Below are 13846 nucleotides of genomic sequence, written 5' to 3'. Positions count from 1 at the left end.
CATCATCTAAAACAATTTAGAAGTTTTGTCTCTAACTTATTTAAAATTCTTGCACAAATTCTCACACTTTTATCAGAGTAACAAACCCTTGCATAATAAACTTTGAGTAGAATTTTGGTACAAAATACACTAATGTAAATAAACAGCAACTAAGCTGGTGGAGTGATGTTGGTGCAGCTACAATCCAAGTCAGATATCCATCTCCAGAACATCACTTATGCCCCCAAATGCCATCTCAAAGTCTGTCAAATGAGAAAAGGACAGCTCTGTTCCTTATAAATATCTCCACACTCCAAGGACTGTAAATAAGGGATATTGTTAAAATGAAAGATCAAGTTAAAGCTATACATTTATAACTTTAAAAACATCTCCCCCTCCCTTCTGTATCTTTAATCAAAGGTTATAAACGTGTACAGGATGGCTGTTGCCATGGAAATATGCAGGCCAACATCTCTCTGTGGGAACCTCAAAGCTCTCTTCACTGTCAGGCGCCTTGTAATGACAGGGCCACATTAGCACCTTTGACTCTCAGAGGCCATTTACTGCATAGAAATTAGCACAGCTGACTCCACTCACCTTCCACAGACCAACAGTAACTACTCCTGCTCAAGTGACTTTCTGCTGCACTCGCCCATTACCCCGGACACGCTCCCAAACCTACTTCAGCATCATCCCTCCCTCACACTACAGCAAATTCATCTTCAAAGTATACTGCCTTCTCAGCAAACACTAATCAGAAACCAGATGTTGCACAGGCCATCAGATGCTCCACCTGATCAAGAGCATCATTTCATAACCTGCTGAGAAATTTCTTTTTCCAAAGCAATTGACATATAATAAATCTCCATCCTATTCCAGAAGATGGAAAGCAGAGCTATGAAGAAAAACAGAGGCAGACATGCAGCAACAGGAACCGAACTCTCATAAAAGCCAACAATTAAATTAGAGAACACAAGACAGCGTCTGAATAATGGTTACTTTTACCTCTGATGGTTGCCAGTGCTAAAGAGGGAAAAAGAAGTTCTTAAAAAATCTCAGTGGAATTCCTGGATATCAGCATGTACCATTTGATGCACAATCAATTTATGCACATAGGAGGCCCATTTCAAGGCAACTGCAAAACAGATGCCTTTTTAAAATATTAAATTAATTCCAAAGAGGCAAATTCAGCCGTCTAAAAATGTGTTCTTATGAACATCTTAATACACACATGAGCCAATATACACATTTGTACAGTCACATGTTTGTATGAAGTAGATTTTGCCACATACCCTCTGACATTGGAGTAATAAATCCCTTAGACAAATAAAAGGTAAAATTTAACATACCTTTAGAATAAATTTATCTATGTATCTTAAGAAAGAAACTATTTCATTAGTATTGACCATCATTAAAAATTGCTAGTCAAGTACATTAAACAGCTAATATACTATGAATGTATACCTATGGGTTGGTTCTTTTATTTTTTAATTCTTCAGAGAGAGGAAATTGTAGAAATAAAAGCTCTTAAGCCTATGGAAAGGTCTCACACATTCATCACACAATCCTTCCACAATCCTTCACAACTGATTTCAGTACAAAAGAAATGAAACTACATTCTATGTCTCACTTACCTAGAAGATAATCAGGATGACCTTTCAAGGCAGTTTATCAATATCACTGATGCTGAGTAAAACCTAAGTAAGATTTAACTAAGCAGTACATTTATTTCCATAGGGCCAAACATCTAAACATTTATATTTTCAACAATCCCAATAATTTAATGAAGAAAAAGGCAGTCACTCTCTCATCTAAATAAGACTGGATTTTAACAGGAAAGAAAACATTAATTACTACCACTGTGCAAAATACAGACACTTTTTAATGGCTTTGCAAGGTTTTTTGTAGCTTTGCTTTCTTGGTGGAGACACTAATTCCATCAAAGGCACTTATTTTCTTTACACCTACAGGTCTGATCAATCAATAATTTTCTGACAAATGGACACTTTGGGTGGGGTACATCTACAGCCATACACAGATGGGGATCTGTGTGCGCATACATATGCACCCACAGCAAATCCTTCGTAATTATATGCAATTGCTGAGTGGAAAAAGGAATGCCTGAATTTCTTGCCTCTGGCCATTTTAGGGCACTTTTAGTGAAAAGAAACAACAGCTATATGGGAGGAAAAAAAAAGCTTTAAGCATAGCATTGGTCCAGCAGACTCCTAAAGTCTGCAGAAAACTAAAGCTTGCTACTGGGATTTTTGTTTTTGGGGGGTTGTGTGCGTGTTTTTGGCTGGTTTGGATCGTTTTGTTGTTGTTGTCATGGGGGGGTTTTGTTTGGTTTGGATTTTTGTCGTTGTTATTTTGAGAGGTCAAGAGAGTATATTTGTGCAGGTCCCTGTACTAGAGGGCAACCTCAGCAGGCATATGTCCAGCCTCAGCTACGTTCCACCCACACAAACCTGCTAGCAAGATGAGGGTCTGATTATTAACTTCTGTGCGCAGACCACTCTTCTTAAATGCTTTGCAGAGAGTTCTTACAATACTCAAACTAAGTACAGATTTAGATACAGCAATACCTCGTGGCCCATAGTGCAATGTCTGGCATGAATTACAGTCTACTGAGAACATCCAAGATGGGGCTCAGAAAGAAGGGCAATAAATATTTTATAAGATTAGGTTGAGAGAATATTGATTGTCCCAAAGCCTGTCATTGTATCAGCTGGTCCAATGATCCCCCCTTCCACAAACTGTCCTCCTTACATCCTCAAACAAAAGGAGTCTCATCTGATTTTACTGAACAGTCAAATGTTCTGCTTGCATTAACAAATGGGATTTTATTTCTTAAATGTGACTTAATAAATATCTTCTGAATAAATTCAAGCATTACTAGATGAGGTGAAAGCACAGAGAAGAGTATATGTAAAATACTGTATTGACGTACATTCTTACAAGTTACTGTAATTCTAGCAAACAAACCAGTATTATCCATGCCCATATGACAGTCCCAAACACCACACGGTATTGCCAGTTTAGTCCTTCCTACTGTCAAAAGAAATGATCTGCAAACCAAAAAGGTAAAGTAATGAATGCATTTTATGGAGATAAATTATGGATTTAAACGTGTCCTCATACAAACTTTGACCAGTCCGTATCATGCTCAGCAAAACAAACAACAGCTCCTTCTGAAGTGTTCCAGAATTATGAGTTTAATTACAACAAACCTAACCAATGTCAAGCACAACCTCAATGACCTGATTTAAGACGTCAATTCAATGTGCACTTTGTTTTTTAAAAAGTCTATATTTCTCCATTCTCCCCAGAACATCTAAAATCTACACAGAGAGAGAATTCACATATAAATCCAAGAGCTTCCACATCTCTAGGTCTCTCCCCCACATCCTGCACTGTTTTTCCAGTAACACACAATTGTAACTCATTATCTCTTTCAGTGGAAATGAGAACAAAGACATTCTATAAAAACAAAAAGCCTCCACATTTCTATTCATCTCTTTGTATATTCAATGGCAAAGTTCATACAGTATCATTTGTTTATTAAAAAAAAAAAGCACAACTGAGCATATACTTATAAATCAATGATTTGGGGCAAGAAGAATGCCTGCTTTATATTGAGAGAAGGAAAAAAACCTCAGAAATACCGTTAAAGGCTGGCTGTGAAAACCACTCCTCAACAAAGCAAGAACTATAATCACGTTTCATGCATTCTTCCCCCTACTCCTTGGCTCTGCCACTTGCAATGTATGCAAATCTGTATGGACCTGGAGGTTTTACTCAGGCACAGGGAACTCCAGTCTCCCCATTGTCTCGCCTTGCTGCAGTTCTGTCAGACCTGCTTTAGGTTCCAGACAACCTTTGGTCTCTCTGTTGTACACCAGCAAAGAGTGTACAAGTCTGTAAAAGTTTCTCCTCTCCTCTCTGCTTTCCCAGTAGAACTAGCCATCTCCATAAACCCTCCCCTGCTTTGCATATTCGTTTCTGTCTCCCAGCTAAGTAATCAGATGCACGAACAACATCACAATTTCCCAGTCTGCTAACTCCATATATTTCCAAGTCACTTCCATACCAGTGCTTTATCACTTACATATCTGCTCAGCCTGCACAACCCTGCAGAGGAACACACAACCAGGCTCCATACAAGAAACAGGGAACCTGCCTGTCCTTCCAATGAGGCCAACAGGTACTAATTTTGCAGCAGTGTTCAATCCTCTTTAGCCTGCTTCATATATAGGCTAATACTAATTTTTTAAGAGGATCAATGCAGAAAATGCCTAGTGGATTATGAGTTCACTGCTGTACATGAACAGAGTAAAAACAAATAGGTGGAAGAGCAGAGAAAAATAAAAAATGTGTCCATCCACTATTTCTTGTACCAACAAACTTGGTTCTAAACATCATACATGATCTTCAATTAACTATGTGTAGTCTTTATAAAGGTTCCTAAGTTCCTTATCTGCTTACATCTACAGATTTTTATTATTATTTTCATCTGTTTACAGTTCTTTATTATTTTGGCATCTGTTTTGTCCCCTTGCCCAGGCCACAAGAACTGGCTCCCTCAGTACAGAACTCTTGAAGTAAAGGCTGCTATTTAGTGTTTTAAAAGACTGATGTGTGAAAAGTCTCAGAGTTACAGTACTGAAAAAAAACACTCATGACCCTTCATTCAATGCAAGTCTTCCTTCCCTCCTCCATCCCATAATCAAAAAAGAGAAAGCACTACACCTAGTAAAAGTAAGTTCTGGTACATTTATTAATTTTGTTTTCAGAAAGACAGACATACCCAGAAGCTCACTGCACCACAACTTTGGTGTTACAGGGAGCAGGAGGAAACAGAGCAGCTCTTGGACACCCTTGGCTAGAAGAGGAGCTCAACATATTTCTTACTGCAGGCAGTATCCTCCCTCATGGTGAATGAAAGCAGGCTACAGTAGCACATCCAGAAGCTAAACAGGCCTTTGTGTTCCTGGAACTTTACAGGCAGATAAAAGAACATAAAAGCTGTTTGGCCAGAATACAATTAAATGTAAGACCTCATTAATCCAGTTCTGGACAGCAAGATCTGTAACTTCCCAATCCAGGATGACAGCACACATTAGTCTGAAATAGGAGGTTCTACTTTTTCTCTTTGTAGCTGAAGAGCTATGGGAACAGAAAAAGTAATTCTTGGTTCCTTTCATCAGTCCATCCAAGAAACAAGGACAAAACCTTCATATCAGAAAGAAAACAATTAAAACAGCTTCCACATCTAGCCTACATAGCTGTATCAATACACAGGCAAGTTAACTGCAAATGGAAGCCTTGGCAGGGCCTTTTGGCATTCCCAAGCTCCTTCTGGTACTCAACCAGCTGTATGCTCCACGGAAAACCAGCTCTTCAGGCACTTCAACTTCCCAAGCTCAAGACATAAGTAAAGTTAAGTGGGACTTTATTCATTCTTTTCAATACACTTCTTTTACCTATCTACCTAAACACTCAGGCACAGGACTACCATGCAAAGCCAGATGAAGAAGGCCTTATAAAACATTGCTTTATCATCAGAGAAATGACTAGTTAGAAAAAAGGAGGCAGAAAACTTCAGAGAAAAAGCAACCAAACAAAAAGCCAAAAGCACTTCCAGCTCCTTGTATATTATGCAAGGTTCCAAATGAGCATACCTTTCTTCAGTTAATTAACATGGCATACAGCAACTGAGTATAGGGCACAACAGAGAACACTCCCCCACCAAACTGTTTAATATTACCACAATGAATGTTTCCAATCTGCTTTACTTGTTTTTGTTGTCATCTTTAAATCTCCAACCTTATTCTTACATGCTACCCAGAATTTAAAACACTGTGAAAAATTGTCTCAGTCATGTCTACAAGTAGTTGATTTTTAGCTCATCATCGATCACCACCCACTCATGAATAATGCTTTCATGGTCATACCTTCAGAAGCTACTTTTCAACTCATTTAAATCACAGAATATGAATGCAATAAGATCCAACACTTGGAAGCACTGGAGGCTTACAAGACATGTTAGTCAACTTTGGCAATTATTTCATTATCTCTGCACAGCAAAACCCGGGTTAAGTAACTTCAGCTCTGAACATTCAGGGGAAATACTTTATATTCTTGTTATCTACAAAATTCCTGTTGCAACAACTAGCTTGAGATTCTCTTTTTCCTGGAGAAAACCAAAACTAAAACAAAACAATCAATCAGTGGAGTTCCAAGATAAATAACTATGATAGAAATGCTCCAAGATTTTATTTCTGTTGATTTAGAGTCCCACTTAGAAAAGCCATCCTTAACAATCAGATTATGGCACAACCACCAGCTACTTATCCAACACCTTTTGCAAACTAGGTGACATATGCAAGTATTACAGCTCATGCTCGCAGTCCAGAACAAGAATTGATTTCTACATGACTGAAAGAGACCTCCCACTTGCTTCCCTGCAAGAAAACAGCTAAGAAAATGTATTTTAAAATGAAAATATTCATTTGGCACACACCCCCTAAGACAGGTGGGAGAGAGGACAAGAGTGCGCTGCAGAGCAAGCACAGTGCAGCTTTCAACTCCACCCAAGCAGCCTTCAGCAGATGACAGATCCTCTCGAGTTCTCCAGCTCCTCCCCAGCAAAAGGCTGCGTGAAGCGGGGAACTCTGAGGCTCAGCTGCTCAGGAGGCAGGCCAGTATGGGATGTGCCAAGGCATCTAGAACATCTCTTCTTTTTGCAGGACCTCTTAATGGTATGAATCCACGCGTTTTGGAAGAAAAGGCTATCAAGTGTTCAATGTAATAGCTGTTTATGCAGGGACTGGGATGGGGGAAGGAGGTAAGGAGAGTGAATCATAATACCAGCAAAGAGATGGCAACACATCATATTAAATTAAGTCTGTGGGCACACCTGTACTTAATAGTGTCCAGAAAAACCTATGAATCAGTGTTAGAGTTTTGAAATAGAACCGTTCACATCAAACACCTAATTTGTTGCGGAAGTAGCTATCACCCTCCCCACTAGCTACAATGGCTTTTGTTTCTTAAAAAAAAAAAAAACAAAAAAAAACCCAAACAAAAAAAAACCAACCAAACAAAAAAAACAAACCACGAGAGAAATCTAAAAACACCTATTTTGGTAGGTATGAATGCAAGCAGCTTTTGTCAGCAGACGCTGTAGCAATCCTGGACCATCGAAAAAGCTATATAAAGTAATTGCTTCAGAGGAGGGGGGAGAGATGGTGAAATACTTCCTCTACAAGCCAAGAGATGATAGTAAAGACAGACTTCATCTGTCAATCCAGCTCCCCATTTACAAAGCCTCCCTTTTTTTTTCCCCCTCCTCTAAAAATATAAATGTAGTAACACATTGCCATGCCACCCGTTTGCTTCCAGTGGAAAAAGTCACCTATTAATTCATCTCTGCTACCAGAAAGAATTGAGTGGCCATCCATCCATAGCCTGCTGTCCCAGGCAGCACACTGTACAAACGCTCTTCCCTGCACAGCAGGGAACATGGTACGTACAGTGTTTCACCCAACACGAGCCAGTCGGTTCTCTCTTACAATGCCCCTTTCTAACTCAGTTTGTAAACGATACTCCCACTCCGGCTCGGCCTCCACATTCGCCATCCATGCAGCCAGCACAGCTTCCTTTAGGCGCACTTGCGTAACTGCCTGAGCTCGCACTCTTTCTAATAAAAGAAGTCATTAAACAGTTCTCTAACAAAACCTCCATACAGGTATCCAAAAGGGAGTATGAGATCAGTAGCTATTTCTGAGCCTGATGGGCTTTGAGTTTTGAAATAGAACCGTTCACATCAAACACCTAATTTGTTGCGGAAGTAGCTATCACCCTCCCCACTAGCTACAATGGCTTTTGTTTCTTAAAAAAAAAAAAAACAAAAAAAAACCCAAACAAAAAAAAACCAACCAAACAAAAAAAACAAACCACGAGAGAAATCTAAAAACACCTATTTTGGTAGGTATGAATGCAAGCAGCTTTTGTCAGCAGACGCTGTAGCAATCCTGGACCATCGAAAAAGCTATATAAAGTAATTGCTTCAGAGGAGGGGGGAGAGATGGTGAAATACTTCCTCTACAAGCCAAGAGATGATAGTAAAGACAGACTTCATCTGTCAATCCAGCTCCCCATTTACAAAGCCTCCCTTTTTTTTTCCCCCTCCTCTAAAAATATAAATGTAGTAACACATTGCCATGCCACCCGTTTGCTTCCAGTGGAAAAAGTCACCTATTAATTCATCTCTGCTACCAGAAAGAATTGAGTGGCCATCCATCCATAGCCTGCTGTCCCAGGCAGCACACTGTACAAACGCTCTTCCCTGCACAGCAGGGAACATGGTACGTACAGTGTTTCACCCAACACGAGCCAGTCGGTTCTCTCTTACAATGCCCCTTTCTAACTCAGTTTGTAAACGATACTCCCACTCCGGCTCGGCCTCCACATTCGCCATCCATGCAGCCAGCACAGCTTCCTTTAGGCGCACTTGCGTAACTGCCTGAGCTCGCACTCTTTCTAATAAAAGAAGTCATTAAACAGTTCTCTAACAAAACCTCCATACAGGTATCCAAAAGGGAGTATGAGATCAGTAGCTATTTCTGAGCCTGATGGGCACAAAGCACTCAACAGACGTGTGCTAATTACTGTGAGAATTTCAATTTTCTTTAAAAAAGAGGCTTTATTACTACACTGATTTCCAGAGCTACTAGAAATACCTGAGTGCTATAAACTTAAAGGTGATGTTTCACATTTTTCAGCCGAAGTAACTCCCCGTAAGAGGTACATGACAATAACGCCATGAAGATAGGTAAACGTTTCAGCGTTAAACCAAAAAGCAGACTTGAAAAATCCCTTCAACCTACAGATCCATCAGGCTCCCTCCTACACCAGGGCAGGATCAAGCTCCTGTTCCCCTCCCTTCTAAAGGCAGTCACGTAATAGAAAGGAGCTGCAACAATGAAGTTACCACGGCTGCATTCATCCACTCAGTCCCTCTCCCTTAAACGCCCATGATGCGTAGTTTTGTATACACGGAAAATACCATGCAACAACCCACACCTCCGGGAAACAGTGAGGACATCCCCTCAGAATTAGCTGAGGGGCAAATGGAGACAGAAAACTCTCTCTTCACCATTACCTTGCAAACTCAGCACCTCTGTGGATATCTGATTTAAACTCTCCTGACAGCTAAAAAATAAAGCAGCACATAACAGCTCTTCAGAACACATGCAGCCGGTTACCCCACGGCAAGCACCCAGTGCCGCGTATTGCTCTTCGCTCTATGAGGGACGGCGGCTCCCAGCAGACAGCGGCCTCCCCGAAGCGCCCGGACACACTCCTGGCAACCGCTTCTCAGCCAGACGAAAACGCCTCGCATCCGTCCTCACCACCCTCGGGCGCGCCCCCGGACCCCGTCTCCGCGGCAGGTGCGGCAAGCGCGGGCGGCGGGGGCCCGACCGCCACCCCGGGCACGCACCTGGCGGGGCCGCAGCCGGCGGTCGCTGCCGCCGGAGTCAGCGGGGCTCGGGGGCGGTGGGAGGAAAAGCAGATTTATAAACCTGGCAGCCCTCGCTCATTTGCTGCAGCTAGAGGCTCCTCCTCTCCTTCTCGGTCCGGCCGCGTCGCAGGCGGGGGCTGCCAGCGCCCTCGCCCCCCGCCCGAACCCAGCGGCGGCCCGGGCCCTGTCAGGCGGCAGGACGGGCTGCGTTCCTTAGGAGCAGCCGCGCCACCCCACCCCCCCACGCCGGGGTCCCCCAGCCCCGCACCCACCTCGGCGGGAGAAGGCGCGGCGGGCACGGACGGTCGCTACCCCGGTGCCGACCGCTCCCTCGCCGCCGCCTCCTGCTCCCTCCGCCCGTCCCCCGCCGCCGTCTCCTCCTCCCGGCCGGCGCACAGCCCGCCCCGCCGGGCGCTCCTACCTGCGGGGGGCTGCGGCACTCCCCTCGCACGACGCCTGCCTGCCTCGGCGCCTTCCCCGCGGCTGGGGTTGGGCAGGCGCAGCCCCCTCCTCCCGTCGCCGGCGGGGGCAGGGCGGCGGCGGCGGGAGGGGCAGGAGGAGGAGGAGGAGTTGGTGCCCGTGTGTAACAAGTTTGGGTTGCCCCGCAGTATGGCGGCCGAGCGGTGCTGGGGGCGGGCCCGGCCCTCGCTCCCGGGGGTCGGGTAGGGGCCTGAGCCACCCTCTCCTGGGTGCCGCTCGTGCCTTCCCCCCGCGCCCGGCGCGGCCCCGTTAACGGCAGCGGCCCCGCGGTGCGGCCGGAGCGGCAACGGCGCCGGGTGACATTAGCCCGGTCAGGGCTCCTCCCGCGCCACCTGGGGCTGCGCGGCTTGGCAAGGCACCGAGGCGCCTCTGCCGAAAGCAGGTGCGGTGTCCCGCAGTTAGCCGGGCCGAGCGAGAGCCGCCACAGCTCCTCGCACCTAGTGCCACTTGTCGCATTCCACTGCTCCTCCTCCGCCTTTTCGTCGCGGGCAGGATGGATCCGCTCGCCGCAGACCACAGGGAAAAGCGCCCCTGGGATCCAGCCTCTCGGTACCATGGGAATGAAGTAACTCGTATCGAAAGCAAATTTTACTGCAATTATTGCACCTTAAAAGCATAGGTTCCCTTAGGTGACTGCTTGGCGTTGTATAAAAGGAGGATAGAAAATAGGTCAGTAAATGCACAGCTCTCTCTCACCTGCGATGCTTCTGCTGAGTCACTGATGAGTTATTGATTACCATCATGTTCGTGCACGCCTGGTGTGACTGTTCAGATGAATGACATGGACCAACACATGGGTGTTTGGTTTTAGATTGGGGTTTGGTTTGGGTTTTTTTATTGCTGTGGAACTGGTGATACCAGTGTCATGAGATTGCCATAGCTTGGTTAGCAGTAGTCATTGAAGCAAGACTGAACAAAATATTTAGTTTGTCAGATATTAGCACTTGCTTTACTGGCTGACCTTTAAATTCCAGCATTACACAATATTATATTTTTACAATAACATGCTAGTCAATCTCTAATAATTCACATTAGCTGTAGGTAAGAAATAATGTCAAGAAGAAATCGTTGAGGAAATTGAGCCTCTTAAAGCATGCAGACATGATAATAACTTCAGATTAAAGAAGTTACATGCAAAGCAGCCTTGATATTTCAGTCTACAAAATGGTAGCATCTGAAGGAGGGTACTAGCATAGCCAGAAAACAGTCTGTTGTGTGGTAAACAGTGGGAAATGAGTTTTCCTTCACTACATTTTCAGAATGGTGATGTAACTTAGTCCAGCTTAACATTGGATAACCAGTGTTCATCACACCATTGACATCAAATAGGGCCATAATGCCATCAAAGCATTGGATATGAAGCATGGAGAAGAAAGTAGTCATACCCAGCTCTGGGGGACAGCAGCAACAGGGAGCAGGAGAGGCTGAGAAGCCACGGTCTGCAAGAAAGGGGGAGAACCACTTCTGATGAGTCTTACAGGGGCATAAATGAAAGGGTCAAATGAACCCATGCCAAAAAATCCTTGCTGAAAATAGAGTAGCATGATAAAAAAAAATCCTTGTCATTTTGTATTTGGGAAATTGCTGTAGTTTATACCATGAGAAGGTGAACCTGAATCTCCACTGGGACTGACTGCTGGTATTAATATGCTAGCAAAACCCTATAGTGTAGGCAAGACTTCAAGCATGTCCTGAGGGATACAACTATGAAATGATATTCCAAGGGAAGAAACAAAGATGCTTTTTTAATCTCTCATTTTACAAAATCTAGGCTTGGGCAGTTCTTAGCTCTGAGTAGGAAAATCACAGGGATTTTGTCAGGTTTCCCCTTGAAGCCTGCAGTCTGCACAAATTTCCAAAAACTGGGAGTGGCACAAGAGAACTGGAGCAAAGGCTAGCACCAAGACAAAATTTCCATTATTTCTGACTATCCAGGTTATATGTCATTACCTTTTAAGAATTATATTGTTAATTTTTATAAAGTAGCTTTCAATTTCCATTCTCAGCAAAACCTGGAGAGTCTTACAGACTTGAAGACTGGAGGTGAAACAAGGAATTGATACTTGTACCTTGTCAAATGGCAGATTCTCAATCACATTTAGAACCTTCTTTCAAGAAAAAGAAAGCACTAGTAATAACAGTGTTGGGAACTTACAGCTGGTACCATGAATTGCACCACTGGAAATTCCTTCTGGTTACAATTATAAGTAATTTTTTTCACAGGACTAAAAACCAAATGACCTCTGACACAAATTTGAGAGGTTTTCCAGAGGCCTGTAATGTTAATCTGGGTTGTATGTGAGCTAGTGGTGTAGAGCTAAAGATTCTGGTCCTCATGGTAATTACAACTGATTTTGTTTTCCTAAAAGAGATAATAATCTTCCAAATACTGCATGCTGTGGCAATGAGATCATATAATGAACAATTATTAATACATGTCCACATCAATTTCATAATGGGTATTCCAAGGACATGGAGGAAACGTGCTTTTAAAAACCTCTACTATAAGCATAATAAAGTCTAATCTTCAAAAGGACACATAAACCTTTCTGCAAAGTAATAGTATATAAAGACTGCCTCAGTCCTAACACTCTTACTTCAGACAATGTGTTGAGGTTGAATATACACATGGGTATTTTAAGTCTAGGCAAGCTGTATCAAATCTGTGCCAGGAAAAATAAATAAGCAATTAAGAAAGAAAAAGGGGTTAAAGAAAGCTGTAACAACTGATGGTGCTCTTAAATCTGCAGTCCTTAATTAAACTCGCAAACAAATAAGCTACAGGGTAGAAGATACAGGAGCAGAGTAGGGACTGAAAGGAGGGCAAAAGCGTCTCAGCAGCCAGGTCTGAGACCGAGGGCAGATCTGTCCAAGAGTGAGTGAGTGAGTGAACAGGTGGTAGGATATTAGTAAGTCTGTGAAAAGGGCATTGAACATGCCCAGAGGTATGCAAACTGATACATAATGCAGGGAATAGCAGGGTGCATGAGAGAATGAATGGATGAGGGAATAAAAGAATAAATAGTAGCATTGAATGAATGCAACTGTGAACAATTCTGAATGAAGTCAAAGTTTCAAGCTATACCTTTATATTGCTGTGATGGCATGACTTTTCAGATCACTTGTCACTGATGTAAGCCAGCATTAGAGGAAAACAGCACACATTGCTGAAAGAAAATCCCTTTTCACTACCATTTGTGGGAAAATAAAACAGTAAAAATAAGGATTTAAAATACATTTTACAGTCATGACAATAAAAACAGTTTTGGAAATGTTAGTACAGAAAAATAAGCACACAAAAAGTATTTAAAAGCATTGTCCAATAAATTAATGTTGATTAACATTATTGAGCTACTAGAATTGATATAGACCTAAAATTATTTGCAGAACAAGAAGATGCCATTAACCATCCTAGTTAGGAACCTGATACACAACAGCTCAAAGTGATTTGTGCAAGATTATACACTAAGTCAGTGACAGAACCACACATGGATAAAGCCTTGACCTTTTACTTTTATATCCTCCCCATCAGGCAGAGAAAACGCATTGACTTCACTTTTGCAATTACAGAGTCAGTGAAACTAAATTATAATAGTCAAGGGGTTTTATCTCCTAACCTTGGGGTTTTTTGGGTTTCTTTGGACTGAACACTTCCTATATCATTATGGATAAACATGGCAATTATACACTCAGAGACTTTAAAAGTGCCCCTGTATTTACCATGTTTGTATGCCTAAGACAGAAGAAGAGGGAGCTAAGTAAATGTTACTCAGACATCTGCATTTAGATGGAGTAGGGGAAGTGCATGTCTGGATGACGTGGCAGAGGAGGATCTTTGTCTCTGCCTTTGGTACATCTGTG

General features: G+C 42.8%; 1 protein-coding gene and 1 long non-coding RNA gene across 12 annotated transcripts in view; one reads left to right on the top strand and one right to left on the bottom strand.

Annotated features, from left to right (window-relative positions):
• SEMA4D (semaphorin 4D) overlaps positions 1 to 10061 on the bottom strand; it is a 106400-nt gene extending 96339 nt beyond the window's left edge. For 8 of the 11 annotated variants that reach the window (XR_013179778.1, XR_013179777.1, XM_077171190.1 and 5 more), the window contains exon 1: positions 9778 to 9912. The gene's annotated coding sequence lies outside the window, so the exon portion shown is untranslated. The other 3 variants (XM_077171185.1, XM_077171186.1, XM_077171187.1) reach the window with 3 other exon arrangements.
• A 190-nt stretch (positions 10062 to 10251) lies between these two features.
• Positions 10252 to 13846, top strand: part of LOC143691961 (uncharacterized) — a 34310-nt gene continuing 30715 nt past the window's right edge. The window contains exon 1 of the long non-coding RNA XR_013179779.1: positions 10252 to 10654. This is a non-coding gene — a long non-coding RNA (uncharacterized LOC143691961). The remainder of the gene's footprint in view (positions 10655 to 13846) is intronic.

The sequence above is a fragment of the Agelaius phoeniceus genome, chromosome Z (genome assembly GCF_051311805.1).
Source record: "Agelaius phoeniceus isolate bAgePho1 chromosome Z, bAgePho1.hap1, whole genome shotgun sequence".
Taxonomy (NCBI): Eukaryota; Metazoa; Chordata; class Aves; order Passeriformes; family Icteridae; genus Agelaius; species Agelaius phoeniceus.
This window is presented reverse-complemented; position numbering and strand designations above follow the sequence as displayed.